Genomic DNA, 21,648 nt, shown 5'->3' with positions numbered 1-21,648 from the left:
TAACTGTTTGTCAGGTTGGAGGCAGGTGACTAGTGGTGTGCCTCAGGGAATTGTACTGGGTCCAATGTTGTTTGTCATATACATTAATGATCTGGATGATGGGGTGGTAAATTGGATCAGTAAGTATACAGATGATACTAAGATAGGTGGTGGTGTGGATAATGAAGTAGGCTTTCAAAGCTTGTAGAGAGATTTAGGCCTGTTAGAAGAGTGGGCTGAAAGATGGAGTTTAATACTGATAAATGTGAGGTGCTACATTTTGGTAGGACTAATCAAAATAGGACATACATGGTAAATGGTGGGGCATTGAAGAATGCAGTGGAACAGAGGGATCTAGGAATAATGGTGCATAGTTCCCTGAAGGTGGAATCTCATGTGGATAGGGTGGTGAATAAAGCTTTTGGTATGCTGGCCTTTATAAATCAGAGTATTGAGTATAGGAGTTGGGATGTAATGTTAAAATTGTACAAGGAATTAGTAAGGCCAAATTTGGAGTATTGTGTACAGTTCTGATCACTGAATTATAGGAAAGATGTCAACAAATTTGAGAGGGTGCAGAGAAGATTTATTAGAATATTACCTGGGTTTCATCTCCTAAGTTACAGAGAAAGGTTGAACAAGTTGGGTCTTTATTCTTTGGAGCATAGAAGGTTGAGGGGGGACTTGACAGAGGTATTTAAAATTATGAGAGGCATAGATAGAGTTGACATGGATAGGCTTTTTCCATTGAGAGTAGGGGAGATTCAAACAAGAGGACATGAGTTGAGAGTTAGGGGGCAAAAGTTTAGGGGTAACACAAGGGGGAACTTCTTTACTCAGGGAATGGTAGCTGTGTGGAACGAGCTTCCAGTCGAAGTGGTAGAGGCAGGTTTGATGTTGTTATTTAAAGTAAAATTGGATAGCTATATGGACAGGAAAGGAATGGAGGGTTATGGGCTGAGTGCAGGTCAGTGGGACTAGGTAAGGGTAAGCATTCGGCACGGACTAGAAAGGCCGAGATGGCCTGTTTCCGTGCTGTAATTGTTATATGGTTATATAACTAGTGCTTGGAAGATTGAACAGTGATTTGATGGTCAGGAGAAGATGGCAGCGTGACGACAGTGCCCGCAGCCTCTCCGGTGATGAATATCTGTTATCTGTCAAGTAGGGGACCATGCAAAATCCTGCGATTTGATGGAGACAGACATGAGTGCATAGCGGAACATCTGGAAAACTTCTGAAATGTCTGCTTTGCCACCGCTGCTGTGTGGTAACTGGAATCTCTGGAGCTGAAGGCCTCGAAATCCTCTGCTTTGCGTGATTCAGTGGCCGGGGAGAGGTTGAGGGCACTCGGCAGAGAATGGCGCTTGCAAGGCTGTATCGGAGAGGCTGCTGGGCAGCTCGGAGTTTTCGGACGGATGGACTCAGGGTCGGCTGGGGTCGGCTACTTCCAAGGTATCGGCGAGTTGACGGTACCTGGAGGTTTATGGCAGGGAGTTTCTCCCTTTTGCCGCTGCTATTGGGGACTCGGGAGTCGATCAACTTGGGACTTTGAGACTATTTTCTCTACTGTGCCTATGGACTGTTCTTCATCAAATTATGGTATTGCTTTGCACTGCTGTAACTATATGATATAATTATGTGGTTTTGTCAGTGTTACTCTTTGGTCTGTCTTGTTTTCTGTGATATCATGCCAGAGAAACATCCTATCATTTCTTAATGCATGTATGCATTTCTAAATGACAATAAAAGAGGACTGAGTGTTCTCATAATCTGAAAAAAAATTTCATGAGGTCTTGGCAGTATGGAGCTGGACGGTATGTTTCCTCCTGTCATGGAATCTAAACATTAGGATTACTCTGCAAAATGAATGTAGACCCATTTAAATCTGAGTTGAAGTGAAAATTTTATCCTCAGAGGGTGCTGAATCTTTGGAACTCTATTTCTGAATTGACAGAGTATATTCTGAGTATTTTAAGGTAATTGCATATAGGTAATAATTAACAGTGGCATGAAAGGTTACTGGAAGTGCGAAGAAATGTGGAGTTGAAATTTCTATCTGATCAGTTATTTCTAGATCAGGCTTGAGGGGCCAGGTGGTCTACTGCTGTTCTCAACTCATGTTTGTACAAAACTAAAAAGCCCTATTTCACCTACCACTCCTGTCCTGCAGTGAGACTTCTCAGACTGCAGTTACCCAAGTAACACTTATCAGACATTTGTGAAGAATAATCTGAGTCACAGTCCACATAAAACCATAAGATATAGGAGCAGAAGTAAGCCATTTGGCCCAACTCCCCTACCTTCTCGCCATACCCTTTGATGCCCTGGCTATTCAGGCCTTCTCAACCCTGAACACCAGGGAATACAGCCCAAGCGCTGCCAGACATTCCTCATATGGCAACCCTTTCACTTCTGGAATCATTCTCATGAATCTTCTCTGAACCCTCTCCAAAGTCAGTATATCTTTTCTAAAATAAGGCCCAAACCTGCACACAATACTCCGTGTGGTCTCACGAGTGCCTTATAGAGCCTCAACATCACACCCCTGCTGTTATATTCTATACCTCTAGAAACAAATGCCAACATTACATTCGCCTTCTTCACCACCAACTCAATCTGGAGGTTAAACTTTAGGGTATCCTTCACAAGGACTCCCAAGTCCTTTTGCATCTCTGCATTTTGAATTCTCTCTCCATCTAAATAATAGTCTGCCCATTTCTTCCACCAAAGTGCATGAGCATACACTTTCCAACATTGTATTTCATTTGCTATTTTGCCCATTCCCCTAAACTATCCAAGTCTCTCTGCAGGCTGTTTCCTCAACACCACCCGCTCCTCCATCTATCTTTGTATCATCGGCAAATTTAGCCACAAATCCATTAATCCTATAGTCCAAATCATTGACATACATCATAAAAAGCAACAGTCCCAACATCAACCCCTGTGGAACTCCACTGGTAACCGGCAGCCAGCTAGAATAGTATCTGTTTTCTACCAATCAACCAATGCTCCACCTATGCTAGTAACTTCCCTGTAATTCCATGGGCTCTCATCTTGCTAAGCAGCCTCATGTGAAGCACCTTGTCAAAGGCCTCCTGAAAATCCATGTACAAAACATTCACTGCATCTCCTTTGTCTACCCTACTTGTAATTTCCTCAAACAATTACAGTAGGTTAGCCAGGCAGGATTTTCCTTTCAGGAAACCATACTGGCTTTGGCCTATCTTGTCATCTGTGCCTCCAAATACTCCATAATCTGATCCGTAGCTAGAATTACTGGTGTAAGCTCTGAACCCATGTTCATGGAGGGCACTTAGATTCAACCGTCCCAGCCAGACAGCCAATGATCGACCCAACTAATTAGTCAAGCTATCCCTTACAACTGGTGAGATTGGTGCACTGGAATGTTTCACATAGTTTGGGTTCCTTTAAGATTATATTTAACTTTGAGTAGGAGGAGTCACTTTCACCCTATTAAACATGGACTTAGAGGGTGCCTTGAAGATAACTTGATTAGAAGAGATCAGTGCTCTACAAACTTGATGAAATATCTAAGATCCTAGCAAGTTACAAATCATGAGGACATTTTCCTAGTGATAGTGTCTAGTACTAAAGGTATGGGGTCCAGTCAATTACTTAAATCCAGAGGCAGCTTGTGCAATTTTATATCCATAATAAAATGTGGAAATGGGATGTTTAGTTTATTCAAAGCTAACAATGACTTTTTCAATGACATGAAAATCAGACGTTGTAGAAGTGGTTGAAGCCAAAAGGATGAGGAGTGGTCTATAATCTCCTGGTGCTCTAGTTCAAGCAATCTGTCTGTCACTCAATAATCCCTTCATTCAGTGTCTCAACTCACTGACCATCTTATTTCTGTTCATTATCTATTGCTATTTATTTATTATCTGCAATGGCACAGTTTGTTTACAGTTTATAGTTCTGTCAGGTTTCAGTGGAACTCAAGTGCAGACCAATGAACACTTTTTCACCAGGATTTATTAGGGAGCACAAAGGCAATGGTCTTTCAAAAACAGAAGGCAGGCACAAATCCAAATGGCAGGCAGAGGTCTTACCAGGAAAGGCAGTCAGGCGAGGGCAGACAATCCAGAGCGCACAGGCAAAAATCAGGTCCAAGAACAGGCAAAATCCAAAACACAGAATCAGGCAAAATCAGTTGGCAGAAGCCACAATGACAGGCTAGAATGACACAGGTCAGAACTGGGACAAACTAGCAGAAAATACTGTCTGTCTGTATCTTGTTTTACAGCGGTTGGCATCCAGCTTAATGGTGCATTACCGCCACCCTCTGCTCCAGAATGTGCACTAGACATACATTCTAAATCCCTTCACCCAATCGTGATAGATATTATATATATACACACACACACACACACACACAAACCTACACTTCACCCTCCCATCTTTGACCATCCTAGTATCCTATTCCTGTTTATTCATCATATTCTATAAAAAACCCCTGTACTCCTTAAAAACGCTAAAAATACCCAGACTTGTGCTTTCTCACCCATGCCCAGCAACCCTTTTAATGTGAATTCCTGCATCCCCAACTCCTTAATTTATTTCTCATCATCTCTCTCTATCCCATACTTCCTGCAACTCAGAACTACATGTTCTACTGACTCCTCTTCCTGACATTCCTCACACAATCCTGTCTGGTGTTTCCCTATCATTTTCAAAGTTTTGTTTAATGCACAATGCCCCAGCCTTAACCTAGTCCACACAATTTCCTCTCTTCTGTTTCCATTACCTACCCTAGTAACTGCAACACGCTTTTGTATTTGATATAAATGCCTCCCTTTCCCCTCGCTGTCCAACCTTTTTTGCAACATTCGGTTGACTTTTTCCCAGATTACACACTTAACCTCTGCTTTACTGATACTAATGTGCATTTCCACATTTTCTTTCTTTAACACCCTCTTTGCCAACTCATCCACCCTCTCATTCCCCTTCAGCCCTACATGTGCTGGAACCCATAGAAATTTTACCTGACCTCCCTGATTTGCAATTCTTGTAACTAACTGAAGGACTTCATAAAGTACATCTTGCCAACTGTTTGTGTGAAAAGACCTTAAACTTGCTAGAACTGAGGATGAATCTGAACATATCAATGCTTTGGCTTGTCTGGCTTTCTGCACCCATTGCAACGCAACCAACACTGCCAGCATCTCCACTGTAAACACCCCTAACTTATTAGATGTTCTTCTGCTGATTCCAATTTCTTTTGCTGGTATAACCACCCCAAACCCTGTCACTCCTGTTTCAGGTTCCTTCGCACCATCCGTATAAATGTGAGTATAATCACTATACTTTTCCATCATATGACAGTTAAATGCATTTACCAAATCTGTTTTATATCTTTCTTTCCTTTTTACCTCTAACAAATGCCAGTCTATGTCAGGCCATACAAGCTTCCATGGAGCTACAACCGGATAAACTACTGAAGGACTTATCCTCAGATCAAATACTCCACATTCTTTCGCAATATCATTCCCTACCCAACTAAAGGTATCCCTCTGAAACCTCCCATTTTCCCAGCACTCCTGCAACACTCCTTTAGTAGAGTGAGAATCATTGTGCCCCTGCAAGTTAGCCCAGTAGTTTGCCATCAGTTGCATCCTTCTTAGTTCCAAAGGCATTATTCCCATTTCTACCTGTAGGGTTTTAAAAGCCCCACTGCACACTCTCAAGGCCTGAGCCTGAATCGCATCCAGTTTCCTTATAAAAGACCTAGCTGCTGATCCATACACTATATTTCCATAATCCAATACAGATCTCACTAAAGCCACATACATTCTCTTTAAAGCTAAACAACTTGCTCCCCATTCCCTACCAGTCAAACATCTCATCACATTTATTACTTTTTTTACATTTCTCCTCAACTTTCCTGATATGGTCTGCCCATGTTAATCGTGAATCAAATATAACTCCCAGAAATTTAAATGATGCAACCCTTTCTAATTCAACCCCATACATCCTTAACTTCTTCCCTACCTCAACCCTTCTCCTGGTAAAAAAAAATACAGTTTGAGTTTTATTTACTGAAAATCTACATCCCCAATCATAACCCCACTCCACCACTTCATCAATTGCTTCTTATAGTTTCCTGATTATATGGTCCATGTTCCTGCCTCTTTTTCACAAGGCCCCATCATCCGCAAACAGTGACCTACCTATATCCACTGGTACCTTTGTGAAGACATCATTGATCATAATGATGAAAAGTAACGGGCTAATCACACTACCACGAGGTGTGCCATTTTCCACTATATACTGTTTTGATAATTCTGATCCAATCCAAACTTGAATTTCTACCAAACAAAAAATCTTTAATCCAATTGAAAACTCTCCCACCAACCCCCATCTTGTGCAGTTTAATTAATAATCCTTCCTTCCACATCATATCATAGGCTTTTTCAATGTCAAAGAACACTGCCACTACTGGCTCTCTATTTGCCTGGGCCTTCCTTATTTCAGTCTCTAACATTATCACTGAGTCCATGGAATTCCTTCCCTTTCTAAAACCACTCTGATAACTTGCCAGCATTCCCCTTTTCTCAAGCTCATATGATAACCTTTCTGTTATCATCCTTTCCATTATCTTACATATACTTGATGTTAATGCAATTGGTCTGTAGCTAGTGGGTTTTGACAGATCCTTGCCAGGCTTCCTTATTAGAATTACTACTGCTTCTTTCCATGCACTTGGTAATCTTCCCTCCTCCCACACTCTGTTATAAAAATGCAGCAACTTCAAGAGCGCTCCTTCTCCTAGATTTTTTAGCATCACAGAGCATATCAGATCTTTCCCTGGGGAGGTTGGTCTCAATCTCTTTATTGCTCTCACCATTTCTGCTAATGTAAATGGATCATCAATTATATCATCTGTTCCTTCCCTCTTGCTTAACACACCTGGGTGTTGGCTCATTATTCTTTCCCTTCTTCAGACAAATTTTCTGAACTATGTATCAGTACAAATGACTTGGTCATGACCTCAGCCTTATCCCTACTGAAGACTGCAGTTTCCTCCTCAGATATCATTACTGGATATTCCCATTCCCTTCTATCTCCTCCCATCCTCTTAATCATTCCCCATATCTCTCCCACAGGTGTTGTTCTTCCTACCTTGTCGCAAAAACTCCTCCAACTTGCCCTTTTAGCTTGACGTATAGTTCTTCTCACCACTGCCTGTGCTTTCTTATATTGAACCAAATGCTGCATATTATGGGTTCTTGTAACTAGCCTGAATGCTCTATTTCTGTTTTTTACAGCCTGACAACATTCCTCTGTCCACCATGGTACCAGTTTTCTATTCATCCTATTTTTACTCCTAGATAAAGATCCTTCTGCTGCCATGATAATTGCTGAAGTCACCTGACTGTTTAGTTCATCTACATTTCCAGAAATATCAATCTTTGTCAACCCTTCTTCACTCAACTTCTGGAACTTACCCCAATCAGCTTTTTCAAACACCCACTTTGGGGTTCCGCCACCTGGTCTTACTTCAACTCTTTCACCCACTGAACACAAAACTGGGTAGTGATCACTGCCTACTGTTGAAGCAGTCCAAACTCCCCAGTTACTAATGCCAGCCAAGGTATTAGACACTAACATAATATCTAACACTGACTCAGTTCCTGTTGTTATATCTATCCTTGTGCCGCTACCATCATTCATACACACCAAATCCCTTTCTTCCATCAAATCTTCAATTACCTTTCCATTTGGATCTGTAATCTAATCCCCCCATATTGTGCTATGAGCATTGAAATCTGCACACCACACTACTTTATGTCTGTTTTGTCCTTGTATCTTTAATAGGCTGTCCAAATCCAACCTTTTACATGGATTGTAGTAGTTAATTATAACCACTCCCTCCCCTCTCTCCCACACTTCCACCACTATGTATTCCTAATCATCTCCTTTTTCCAGTACCCTATATGGTATACCTTGCTTGATTAACATAGCACAACCCCCTCCTCCCCCTAGACTTCTATCTTTCCTTATCATTGTATACCCATGTACCACAAAGTCTAAAGTTGGTTTCAACCAAGTTTCCTGAATACACACTACATCCGGTTTTACAACCATTTCTTTAATAAAGTGCTTGAATTCCTGGCTATTGGCCAGTAAGCTTCTTGCATTCCATTGCAAAAGAATCACCATAATTAGTATTAACCAACACATGACACTTCCTGGCTTAACTGATTAGTGAGGTTCTCCCTCACTTCCTCCCATGTCAGTCCTACTAACCCTAAATGGTTTACTGCTGCTTTTACCACCAGCTGAATTTTGTCACTTTTTGACTTTACCTCAGCCATACTATTAATCACTCCTGCAATGAATGTTACTAGAGCCTTTTTGTCTACATAAATCCTGTCATTTGTTCTTTGTTGCATCTCTCGTATCCCTATTGCTCCCTGTTCATTAGGAACATTATTCTGTTCTCTTGACATTCTTACAGCTTCTGCATAAGTGATCTTTCTTTTCACTCTTATTTCTTGAATTTTAGTCTCCCTTCTCACAACCTCACACCCACTATATGCAACATTGAGCTCCTCCACAATTGCAGCATTTTAGTTGAACTCCTGTTCCACACTTTCCATATTCATGATCACCGCCACATCTAGCACATCTCCTCTGCCTTTTACAGTTTTTAGCCACGTGTCCAAACCTTTGCCAATTATAGCACCTCAATGGCTTTAGCACATACACCCTTACTGGGTAACTCATGAAACCCAGGAACACCTTCCTTGGCACTCTTTCTTCTTCAAATTCAATCAATACTGATTCACTTTCCTTTTTCACTCCCTCCTTTGTTGTTTTCAGTCTTTGAACATTCATTACTTTCCCTCCTTTGATATTCCTCTTTATCTCCTCCATATTTATACTCATTGGTATCCCCGTGATCACTCCTTTACAACCACTGTTTTGTGCTCCCACCCTCCCAGTGTATTCCACCTTGCATTTTCCTATCTCTTTTAGCTTGAGTGCTTTCTCAAGTTGTTCCTCATTCACACATCTTACCAATAAGTTACCATCATTAAGGACTTTTGCAAATACTATTTCCCCTATCTTATTTGTCAGAGTTGTTAGCACAAACAGGTTGATTTTCTTCATATGTCCCTGAGCCTTCTCAGTAAACCTAATTATGACAACACCTCCTCTGAGCTTGTTCACCTTCCTCACTTTCAGAGCTTTCTCCACTATCATTTCTTACTCTTTTATCCCCTTTGTCTTGGTTTTTATTCATCCAACCTCTCACTACCTCCTCATTCCCTTTATTTCTCCCTTCACAATAATCCACCTCTCCCCAGCTGCCTACCTCTGGTCCCAAGTCTCTATCCCTCTCCTTCTCCACTTTCTTTCCCTCAACCCCACCTCTTATCTTGTCCACCATTACCAGACCCACACAACCCCCTCCCAGCAATTTCCATTCCTTTCCCACTCTCTTTCCCTCAACAGGTTCCAAACCACATTCACACATCAAGCAAAACACAGCCAGCTTCCAGTCAAGCCAACTCAGCCACCTAGCAGAGAATGCTCGTCAAGGCAGGGTTTAAATGGACAGGGTAATGAGTGAAAATTAGACACAGGTGGGTGCAAATGAGGAGACAAGCAGGTAATTGGAGGAAATCCAAAAAGGAAAGGGGCTGGGCCAGAACCCACATGGCCAGGTGAAAGAAAACAGAAATTAAAGACTCTCGTGATCCACAGCTACCAGCAGAAGCCCTTCGACCCAGTGTTCAGGCCAGATCCTTAACAAATTCCTGGTGTTTATAGTTTACAGATCCTGTTTACAGTTACTGTCCTATAGATTTGCTAATTATGTCCTCAGGGTTGTATGTAGTGACATGTAAGCACTCTGATAATAAATTTTACTTTGAACTTTGACTGCGCTGGTTAATCCAACCTTCTCACACCTTACCCTACTAAATCAGATTCTTGGATAATTGGGATCTCTTCTGGGGGAAGTATGACCTGTTCTAAATGGACAGGTTACACCTGACCCTGAAGGGGACCAATATCATAGAAACATAGAAAATAGGTGCAGGAGTAGGCCATTCAGCCCTTTGAGCCTGCACCGCCATTTATTATGATCATGGCTGATCATCCAACTCAGAACCCCGCCCCAGCCTTCCCTCCATACCCCCTGATCCCCGTAGCCACAACGGCCATATCTAACTCCCTCTTAAATATAGCCAATGAACTGGCCTCAACTGTTTCCTGTGGCACAGAATTCCACAGATTCACCACTCTCTGTGTGAAGAAGTTTTTCCTAATCTCGGTCCTAAAAGGCTTCCCCTTTATCCTCAAACTGTGACCCCTTGTTCTGGACTTCCCCAACATCGGGAACAATCTTCCTGCATCTAGCCTGTCCAATCCCTTTAGGATTTTATATGTTTCAATCAGATCCCCCCCTTAATCTTCTAAATTCCAATGAGTACAAGCCCAGTTCATCCAGTCTTTCTTCATATGAAAGTTCTGCCATCCCAGGAATCAATCTGGTGAACCTTCTTTGTACTCCCTCTATGGCAAGGATGTCTTTCCTCAGATTAGGGGACCAAAACTGCACACAATACTCCAGGTGTGGTCTCACCAAGGCCTTGTACAACTGCAGTAGTACCTCCCTGCTCCTGTACTCGAATCCTCTTGCTATAAATGCCAGCATACCATTCGCCTTTTTCACCGCCTGCTGTACCTGCATGCCCACTTTCAATGACTGGTGTATAATGACACCCAGGTCTCGTTGCACCTCCCCTTTTCCTAATCGGCCACCATTCAGATAATAATCTGTTTTCCTATTTTTGCCACCAAAGTGGATAACTTCACATTTATCCACATTAAATTGCATCTGCCATGAATTTGCCCAATCATCCAACCTATCCAAGTCACTCTGCATCTTCTTAGCATCCTCCTCACAGCTAACACTGCCACCCAGCTTCGTGTCATCCGCAAACTTGGAGATGCTGCATTTAATTCCCTCATCTAAGTCATTAATATATATTGTAAACAACTGGGGTCCCAGCACTGAGCCTTGCCACTCGTCACCACCTGCCATTCTGAAAAGGTCCCGTTTATTCCCACTCTTTGCTTCCTGTCTGCTAACCAATTCTCCATCCACATCAATACCTTACCCCCAATACTGTGTGCTTTAAGTTTGTACACTAATCTCCTGTGTGGGACCTTGTCAAAAGCCTTTTGAAAATCCAAATATACCACATCCACTGGTTCTCCCCTATCCACTCTACTAGTTACATCCTCAAAAAATTCTATGAGATTCGTCAGACATGATTTTCCTTTCACAAATCCATGCTGACTTTGTCCGATGATTTCACCACTTTCCAAATGTGCTGTTATCACATCTTTGATAACTGACTCCAGCAGTTTCCCCACCACCGACGCTAGTCTAACCAGTCTATAATTCTCTGGTTTCTCTCTCCCTCCTTTTTTAAAAAGTGGGGTTACATTAGCCACCCTCCAATCCTCAGGAACTAGTCCAGAATCTAACGAGTTTTGAAAAATTATCACTAATGCATCCACTATTTCTTGGGCTACTTCCTTAAGCACTCTAGGATGCAGACCATCTGGCCCTGGGGATTTATCTGCCTTCAATCCCTTCAATTTACCTAACACCACTTCCCTACTAACATGTATTTCGCTCAGTTCCTCCATCTCACTGGACCCTCTGTCCCATACTATTTCTGGAAGATTATTTATGTCCTCCTTAGTGAAGACAGAACCAAAGTAATTATTTAATTGGTCTGCCATGTCCTTGCTCCCCATAATCAATTCACCTGTTTCTGTCTGTAGGGGACCTACATTTGTCTTTACCAGTCTTTTCCTTTTTACATATCTATAAAAGCTTTTACAGTCAGTTTTTATGTTCCCTGCCAGTTTTCTCTCATAATCTTTTTTCCCCTTCCTAATTAAGCCCTTTGTCCTCCTCTGCTGAACTCTGAATTTCTCCCAGTCCTCAGGTGAGCCACTTTCTCTGGCTAATTTGTATGCTTCTTCTTTGGAATTGATACTATCCCTAATTTCTCTTGTCAGCCACGGGTGCACTACCTTCCTTGATTTATTCTTTTGCCAAACTGGGATGAACAATTGTTGTAGTTCATCCATGCAACCTTTAAATGCTTGCCATTGCATATCCACCGTCAATCCTTTAAGTGTCATTTGCCAGTCTATCTTAGCTAATTCACGTCTCATACCTTCAAAGTTACCCCTCTTTAAGTTTAGAACCTTTGTTTCTGAATTAACTATGTCACTCTCCATCTTAATGAAGAATTCCACCATATTATGGTCACTCTTACCCAAGGGGCCTCTCACGACAAGATTGCTAATTAACCCTTCCTCATTGCTCAAAACCCAGTCCAGAATAGCCTGCTCTCTAGTTGGCTCCTCGACATGTTGGTTCAAAAAACCATCCCGCATACATTCCAAGAAATCCTCTTCCTCAGCACCTTTAGCAATTTGGTTCACCCAATCTACATGTATATTGAAGTCACCCATTATAACTGCTGTTCCTTTATTGCACACTGCGGGAAAGTTTAATAGAGCTGTTAGGGAGGGTTTAAACTAATTTGGCAGGGGGATGGGAACCAATATGATAGAGCGAAGGAAGGGGAAGACAGAATTAAATCTAAGATAGTGAGCAGTAAAGATGTCAGGAAAGACAGGCAGGTGATGGGGCAAATGGGTGGCAGGGAAGAGAAGTGTGCGCAGTCACAATTACGACAGAGAAAGTACTCAGGAAGCTGAATAGTCTAAAGGTAGATAAATCTCCCGGACCAGATGGAATGCACCCTCGTGTTCTGAAGGAAGTAGGTATGGAGATTGAGGAGGCATTAGCGATGATCTTTCAAAAGTCGATAGATTCTGGCATGGTTCCGGAGCACTGGAAGATTGCAAATGTCACTCCACTATTTAAGAAGGGGGCAAGGAAGCAAAAAGGAAATTATAGACCTGTTAGCTTGACATCGGTGGTTGGGGGGTTGTTGGAGTCGACTGTGAAGGATGAGGTTACAGAGTGCCTGGAGGCATATGACAAGATAGGCAGAACTCAGCATGGATTCCTTAAAGGAAAATCCTGCCTGACAAACCTATTACAATTTTTTGAGGAAATTACCAGTAGGCTAGACAAGGGAGATGCAGTGGATGTTGTATATTTGAATTTTCAGAAGGCCTTTGACAAGGTGCCACACATGAGGCTACTTAACAAGATAAGAGCCCATGGAATTACCACAAGACAAAGGAGCAGAAGTTGGCCATTCGGCCCATTGAGTCTGTTCCGCTATTTTATCATGAGCTGATTACGGGAAAGTTACATATGTGGATAGAGCATTGGCTGATTGGCAGGAAACAGAGAGTGGGAATAAAGGGATCCTATTCTGGTTGGCTGACGGTTACCAGTGGTGTTCCATAGGGGTCCGTGTTGGGGCCGCTTCTTTTTCCATTGTACATCAACGATTTGGATTATGGAATAGATGGCTTCGTGGCTAAGTTTGCTGACGATACAAAGATAGATGGAGGGGCCGGTAGTGCTGAGGAAACGGAGAGTCTGCAGAGAGACTTGGATAGATTGGAAGAATGGGCAAAGAAGTGGCAAATGAAATACAATGTTGGAAAGTGTATGGTGATGCACTGTGGCAGAAGAAATAAACAGGTAGACTATTATTTAAATGGGGAAAGAATTCAAAGTTCTGAGATGCAACGGGACTTGGGAGTCCTCGTACAGGATACGCTTAAGGTTAACCTCCAGGTTGAGTTGGTGGTGAAGAAGGCGAATGCAATGTTGGCATTCTTTTCCAGGGGAATGGCGTATAGGAGCAGGTTTGCGATGTTGAGGCTCTATAAGGCGCTGGTGAGAACTCACTTGGAGTACTGTGGGCAGTTTTGGTCTCCTTATTTAAGAAAGGATGTGCTGACGTTGGAGAGGGATCAGAGAAGATTCACTAGAATGATTCTGGGAATGAGAGGGTTAACATATGAGGAACATTTGTCTGCTCTTGGACTGTATTCCTTGGAGTTTAGAAGAATGAGGGGGGACCTCATAGAAACATTTCGAATGTTGAAAGGCATGGACAGAGTGAATGTGGCAAAGTTGTTTCCCATGATGGGGAGTCTAGTACGAGAGGGCATGACTTAAGGATTGAAGGGCGCCTATTCAGAACAGAAATGCGAAGAAATTTTTTTAGTTAGAGGGTGGTGAATCTATGGAATTTGTTGCCACGGGCAGCAGTGGAGGCCAAGTCATTGGGTGTATTTAAGGCAGAGATTGACAGGTATCTGAGTAGCCAGGGCATCAAAGGTTATGGTGAGAAGGCGGGGGAGTGGGACTAAATGGGAGAATGGATCAGCTCATGATAAAATGGCGGAGCAGACTCGATGGGCTGAATGGCCAATTTCTGCTCCTTTGTCTTATGGTCTTATGGTCTAAACCTCCGTCTGCCCCAGCACTGCCCCAACTGCCCCATCGCCCTCACCCTGGCCTTGCTTTTTATTTCTTTGTGAATCCAACTCTTCCACAATGACCCTCTGCAATCTATCAGCTAGCATCCTGTAACACTGACTCTTGCAATATTGGTGTACATTCAGTTCCCTTACACCTTTACTCATTAAAACATCTGGTGCCGTGCATTACTGTCTGTATCTGTAATGATGTTAATCCAGTTCCATCACATTCAGTAACCCATCCTCCATGTTCCCTTTTACTGACCTGTTTTCTAGTAACTCAGTAACCTGATATTGATCAAACTCTTGCCTATTGCTACACTGGAATTGCTCTCCCAGCCTCCTCTGTTACTGAACCCAGTAAATGCAAGGCGGTGGTTACAGGAGTAGTTGCGTCTCTCTAGATGGTGCTTCAAAGCGCAAGAAGGACGTGGCAGGGGTTGTTGGTACCTGATACTTCTAGAACGGATGACTGGGAGGCTACAGTTAGAATCAGACTTCCGAACAACAACAAGGGGAGCAGGAGTATAGCAACACAACCATCTGCAGCTTCCTTTCCAAAGAAGTGGTCACCTTGACTTGAAAATACAATTCCATCTTGACGAAATGTTGTTCAATGCTAGAACTTCCTCCCCAATGGAACTGTGGGAGCACCTTCACCAGAAGGACTATAGTAGTTAAAGGTGGAAATACAAGTTTACTGTTGAGAAATCATAAGATGTTGATCAGAATATATTTGAAATACTGGGCTCTATATCTAAGGAAAGATGTGCTGTCCCTGGAGAGATTCCCAAGGGGGTTCACAAGAACAATCCCAGGAATGAAAGGCTTAAGGAGTGTTTGATGTGTCTGTGCTTGTATTTGATGGAACGATGAAAGAGGATTTTTTTTAAACCTATCAGATACAGAAAGGCCCGAATAGAGTAGATGTGGTGAAGAAGTTTGTATTAGCAGGAGAGTCTAGGATCTGAATGCACAGCCTCAGAATAAAGGGATGTCCTTTTAGAACTGAGCTAGGGTGGATTTTCTTCAGGCGGAGGGGGTGAATATGTGGACTTTGTTGTCACTGAGAGCAATGGAGGCCAAGTCACCGAATGCACTTTAGACAGATATTGATAGATTCTTGATTGGTAAGAGAGTTAAGGGTTACAGACTGGGCTTGAAGAAAATATTTGCCATGATTAAATGGTGGAGTGGATGAAATGGGACAATTAGCCTAATTCTGCCCCTACATCTTGTGGCTTTATAGTCTCACTGCCATCTGTAAAAGGCAATTAATGATAGACAATGGATGCAACCACAAGAAAGCAGCATCCATCACTAAGGATTCTCATAATCTAAGCCCTGCTCTGTTATTGCTGCTACCAATCAGGAGATTTAGGTCCCACACCATCAGGTTCAGGAACAGTTATTATCCTACAACCATCATGCTCCTGAACCAGCATGGATAACTTCAATCATCTGAATTCTGGACTGATTCCACAACTACAGTCTCACTTTCAAGGACTCTACAACTCATGTTCTCAGTATTGTTTATTTTTTTTATACAGTAGTTGCAGAATTTGTCTTCTTTTGCACTTTGGTTGTTTGTTAGTTTGCATACATTGTCTTCATAAATTCTGTTGTATTACTTTATTTTCCAGTAAATGCCCACAAAAAATGAATCTGAGGGTTGTGTATGGTGTACTTTGATAATAAATTCACTTTGACTTTGATTTTGAGTTTGGCACTGGTTTGTGCTCAGGTTCCCCCTGAGGATAAATGGAATTAAACAGTAATGTCCACCCCTACAACACAGGAACCATTCAGCTTACTCCCCTACACTCACACTCAGCTCCCCTGGTAAGGCCATGTTGGTCTGAACCTTGAAATCATTCAAAAGGAACTTTCCAGTGACATCAAATTCGGACAATGGTTCATTCCTGTCAGCTCCTGAAGATGAGCATATCACACAGGAAACTAGGATCTAACTGATCCAGTGCAGTTTGCAACATTGGGTGTAGGGGGAAGTAATAGGCAGATGAGAAGTAAAAGGTCAGAGTGGAGAATAAAGGAAAGGGGATGGAATTTGTTTACCAGACAAAGAAATTGATTTTCATGCCATCAGGTTGGAGGGTACCCACTCAGAATATAATGTGTTGTTACTCGACCCTGAGGGTGCCTATTATTCCCCCTGTCCCCTCCTCCTTCCCTTTTTCTTGTGGTCCACTCTCCTCTCCTATCAGATTCCTTCCTTCTTCTCTAGCCCTTGAGCTTTCTCACCCACCTGGCTTCACCTATCACTTACCAGCTTGCCTCTTTCCCCTCCACGCTACCTTTTTGTTCTGGCATCTTCTCCCGTCCTTCTCAGTCCTGAAGAAGGGTCTCAACCCAAAACGTGGACCATCTATTCATTTCCATAGATGCTGATTGCCCTGCCAAGCTCCTCCAACAGTGTGTGTTTCCTTGATTGTAGGTTATCTTTCATTTTTATAGTGTACAGAAAGATTGCAGTAGGGTAAAGACTCGGCAATTCAACACATCCTAGAGTGCACTTTTCCTTCAATATCAACAATATATTCAAAGGTTTCAAAAGTTTCAAAGGTACATTTAATGTCAGAGAAATGTATACAATTTACATCCTGAAATGCTTTTTCTTCACAACTACGAAAACAGAGTGCCCCAAAGAATAAATGACAGTTAAATGTTAGAACCCCAAAGAACCCCCCCCGCCAGCTCCCTCTTCCAGTGCGTAAGCAGCAGCAAAGCAACAATCCTCCCTCCCCCACCAACAAAATAAAAGCATCGCACCCACCATCGAGCACTCAAGCATGCAGCAAAGCATCAGCAAAGACACAGACTTGCAGTACCCCAAAGGCTACTCGTTCACCCAGTATTCAACAAATCATAGGCTCACTCTTTCCCTAATAAGGGAGAAAGAGATGTCCCCATTTCACAATGTAAGGGGGTTTCGACTTTTATGTTACTGCGGAGGCTAAATAAAATGGTGTCTTTGTTGTGTTAATCTGGGAAATGCAGCTTTGTTGTGTTAAACGCTGAGAAAGTTTGCGCTAGCAGCTTGTTTTTCCTTTAGAGTGTGATAAGAAAGTGCTATTAACCAATTGGGATAGTTGTTATGGTTTTGGTGTATTTGAAGATAGTGTATGCGCGGGGTTTTGGGGCAGAAGGCGGGAGAGCGAGGCAGAGGATGGACCAGGTGCTGTGAGTCCGCTAACGGGGTCGGACCCCGAGCGGGACGTTCGGCGAGGAGACGGAGACGGACTCGTGTGGAGCGTCCTTTTATATTTTATTCTCTTTTAATTATATAGTTCCAGTAATATCTATAAACTGTAAATCATTTAATTGCATCTGGTGTATTGTCTGTTATTTGGCGGGGTGGGGTACCTCACACAGCATCCACACAAACGAATTACCCAGTTTGCCGGGGCCGAGGCTGTTTCCCTAGACGACAGCGAGCCGAGCGACCCTGTGGGTGGCCGGGGGGGGGGGGCTACAACAGCGAGAGGGGAGACATAATTTATGCTGATTTATGATGTTAAAAGTCCATTGCGTCGCTTTTTCCAAGCTCTGTGCCCAAAATACTCAGGTCTCTGGGCACACAGCCAGCTCACTGCTTTCGATCTTCCATCTCCTACGACACACCGGATTCCTGCAGAGACAGCAAACTTTGGTCCGCCCGTCTTCAGAGCAGCAAGATCCCGGAACTCCGAAGGCGAGCTAATCTCCTAGGCCGCATCCATGGAATATCGAATAACGGCCAGTCGTGAAACCCCGAGAGTGGATCCCACTCCTGCAAAGAACCGAAGTCAATAGACAATAGACAACAGACAATAGGTGCAGGAGTAGGCCATTCGGCCCTTCAAGCCAGCACCGCCATTCACTGTGATCATGGCTGATCATCCACAATCAGTATCCAGTTCCTGCCTTATCCCCATAACCTTTGATTCCACTATCTTTAAGAGCGCTATCCATCTCTTTCTGGAAAGCATCCAGAGACTTGGCCTCCACAGCCTTCTGGGGTAGAGCATTCCATATATCCACCACTCTCTGGGTGAAAAAGTTTTTCCTCAACTCCATTCTAAATGGCCTACCCCTTATTTTTAAACTGTGGCCTCTGGTTCTGGACTCACCCATCAGTGGGAACATGCTTCCTGCCTCCAGCATGTCCAATCCCTTAATAATCTTATATGTTTCAATAAGATCCCCTCTCAGCCTTCTAAATTCCAGAGTATACAAGCTCAGTCGCTCCAATCTTTCGAAATATGACAGTCCCGCCATCTCGGGAATTAACCTTGTGAACCTACGCTGCACTCCCTCAATAGCAAGAGTGTCCTTCCTCAAACTTGGAGACCAAAACTGCACACAGTACTCCAGGTGTGGACTCACCAGGGCCCTGTACAGCTGCAGAGGGACCTCTTTGCTCTTATACTCAATTCCCCTTGTTATGAAGGCCAGCATGCCATTAGCTTTCTTCACTGCCCGCTGTACTTGCATGCTTGCTTTCAGTGACTGATGTACAAGAACACCTAGATCTCATTGTGCTTCCCCTTTTCCTAACTTGACTCCATTTAGATAATAATCTGCCTTCCCGTTCTTATCGCCAAAATGGGTAACCTCACATTTATCCACATTAAACTGCATCTGCCATGCATCTGCCCACTCACCCAGCCTGTCCAAGTCACCCTGCATTCTCATAACATCCTCCTCACATTTCACACTGCCACCCAGCTTTGTGTCATCGGCAACTTTGCTAATGTTACTTTTAATTCCCTCATCTAAATCATTAATATATAGTGTAAACAGCTGCGGTCCCAGCTCTGAACGCTGTGGAACCCCACTGGTCACCGCCTGCCATTCCGAAAGGGACCCGTTAATCGCTACTCTTTGTTTTCTGTCAGCCAGCCATTCAACCTGTAACTCCAGGTCAGGGTCTTCAAAAGAACCCTGAAAGAGAAAAATAGAGCTGCTTCCAAAGATGCAAGCAAAGGAGTTGACGTTATGAGCTATTGTCTCCTCCTAAACTCCTCCTCAAAGGTCAGACTTAAAAATATCAGCTTCTGACTCCTGAATGGAATACTGTCAACAGCAGGTGAGCACTCATCAGGAATGCAGACAGACAAACAGGCAAAATGATTTGGGAAAAGAGTGAAAGCAAGTTATATTGGACTTGACTGCTGAAGGTGCAGCCATACTCCCGGATAGTTGTTATGGTGTTGATGTATTTTCCTTTTTGCTGCTTCTATACCTTCACTTGCAAAGACACACGAGCATCAGTGAAAGGAACACAAAGCTGCCTCAAGCTTTGGAATCACGTCAACTTCATCAGACTCAACGGATTTGAGCTAAGATGAATAGGGAAAATGCAAGTATGCAATTCAATGTGTCAGACCCATTTTCTGTGTGTGACTGCAGAACAACACAGCATTTCTGAGGCTTTACTCAAGCACACCACCTTCAATTCAGGACCCAGTCATAAGGAGGAAGTTACTGTTGTGTCATTGGCTTTCAAATCTTGGCAAGGTAAATGATAGGCTCTCTTCTCACCTCCATCCTTTATGGATTCAGAATTGCAATCATGAGTCTACCTAAACAACAGCAATCAGTGTATCGTAGAATTACTTTTGTGACCTTTCAGCTTGATACCCAAGTTATACCAACTCTGGAAATATTATACACAATATAAATATGACAACAAGGTTTAAATGGAATGAGAGACTGGGCCAGCATCTTACTTCAAGTAAATCCATTCTTACAGCTGTCACACCATTTATATGCACTGTATGATGCCAAGTTTTGCTTAGTGAGTTGAGGGTCACTCTCTGTGTAATTGTATGGAGCTACTGTTCAGTCAAGATAAGAGTTACTCACTGTGTAGCTGTACAAAGTTGCTTGTGGGGGTGGTGATGTTGAGCTTAATTCAATGCAAATGCATCCCTTCACTCAGGAAACAACTGAAGGCCATGCCGAGGAGAAGAACCTTATTTTCCCTGTTGGCTTAAACAATGATATTCTAAGTGCTTCTGTAGAGAAATGTGAAGTCATGCATTTTCTGAGTGCAAATGAAGAATAGCGGCTCAGAATTAATTGAGAAAAAACACTACTAGACTCAGAAGAGCAGAAAGAACCCAAGATTCAAGTCTCAAATTACATAGAAGTTTTATTCTTTGTCTTCAAAAAGCAACAACTTTAATGATTTTGTGAAGATCATAGAGTATAAGGGTTATGTTCAGAGTGATGAAAACCATGTATGGAATGGACAGGAGAAATGAGACCACACACATTGCAGGAGAATGTCAGAGTCTAGACATTAATTTAAGGAGAGAGTTAGGACACTAGAAACAACATATTTCACAACATGCTGCATGCCAGTGATATTAAACCTGATTCTGATTCTAATTCTGGGTCAAAGATTCCAAGTTTCAAAGTACATTTATTACCAAAGTATGTATGCAGTATAGAACCCTAAGATTCATCCTCCCACAGACAACTATAAAACAGAGAAACCCATGGAACCCATTCAAAGAAAAGCATCAAACCCCTGCCACCTGCAAGAAAAACAAAACATGCAAATGAGAAAAAAATGAGCAAAAAAAAATGTAAAACACCAACCCCACAAAAGTCACTAAAAGAGACCAGGCATATTTAGTTCAGCTCATTTCAGTTCAATCTCGAGCTCTGTCGTTCGTTATCTGCATGCTGCCTCGATCAAAATTGCACAAAATACAAACAAAAAAGGAGCGTCCAGAATCCAATCACCAAGCAATGGTTAACAGCTCTGGCTACCAGCCTACGGAGGTACACAATAGTTAACAGCTATGCACTCTTTTCCAAAGAACCAGGAAAAGTTTTTGCACAGTTCCAGAGTAACAACAGTACCTGATCCAGTACCTGATCCAACCAAAACAGCAAATGAGGAGTATAGGAAGTGTATATGGGAGAAAGAAGCATTACATAACACCAGTGCCCAGTGGTTGAAAGACCTACAGCAAGCCTCTACAACCTCCCAGAGGGAGAACCAGTCACCATCACAGCAGCAGATGTCCAGCAATGGGTAGCAAGTATGAAGAACTGGACATCACCAGGACCTGACATGATCCGTGTCTATTGGCTGAAGAAATGAAGACATTCACAGCTGGCAGATCAAATAAACCAGCTGCTTAAAGCAGGCTCCCACCCTGACCGGCTAAC

This window comes from Mobula birostris, chromosome 24 (genome assembly GCF_030028105.1).
Source record: "Mobula birostris isolate sMobBir1 chromosome 24, sMobBir1.hap1, whole genome shotgun sequence".
Classification (NCBI taxonomy): Eukaryota; Metazoa; Chordata; class Chondrichthyes; order Myliobatiformes; family Myliobatidae; genus Mobula; species Mobula birostris.
Note: the sequence above shows the minus strand (reverse complement) of the source record.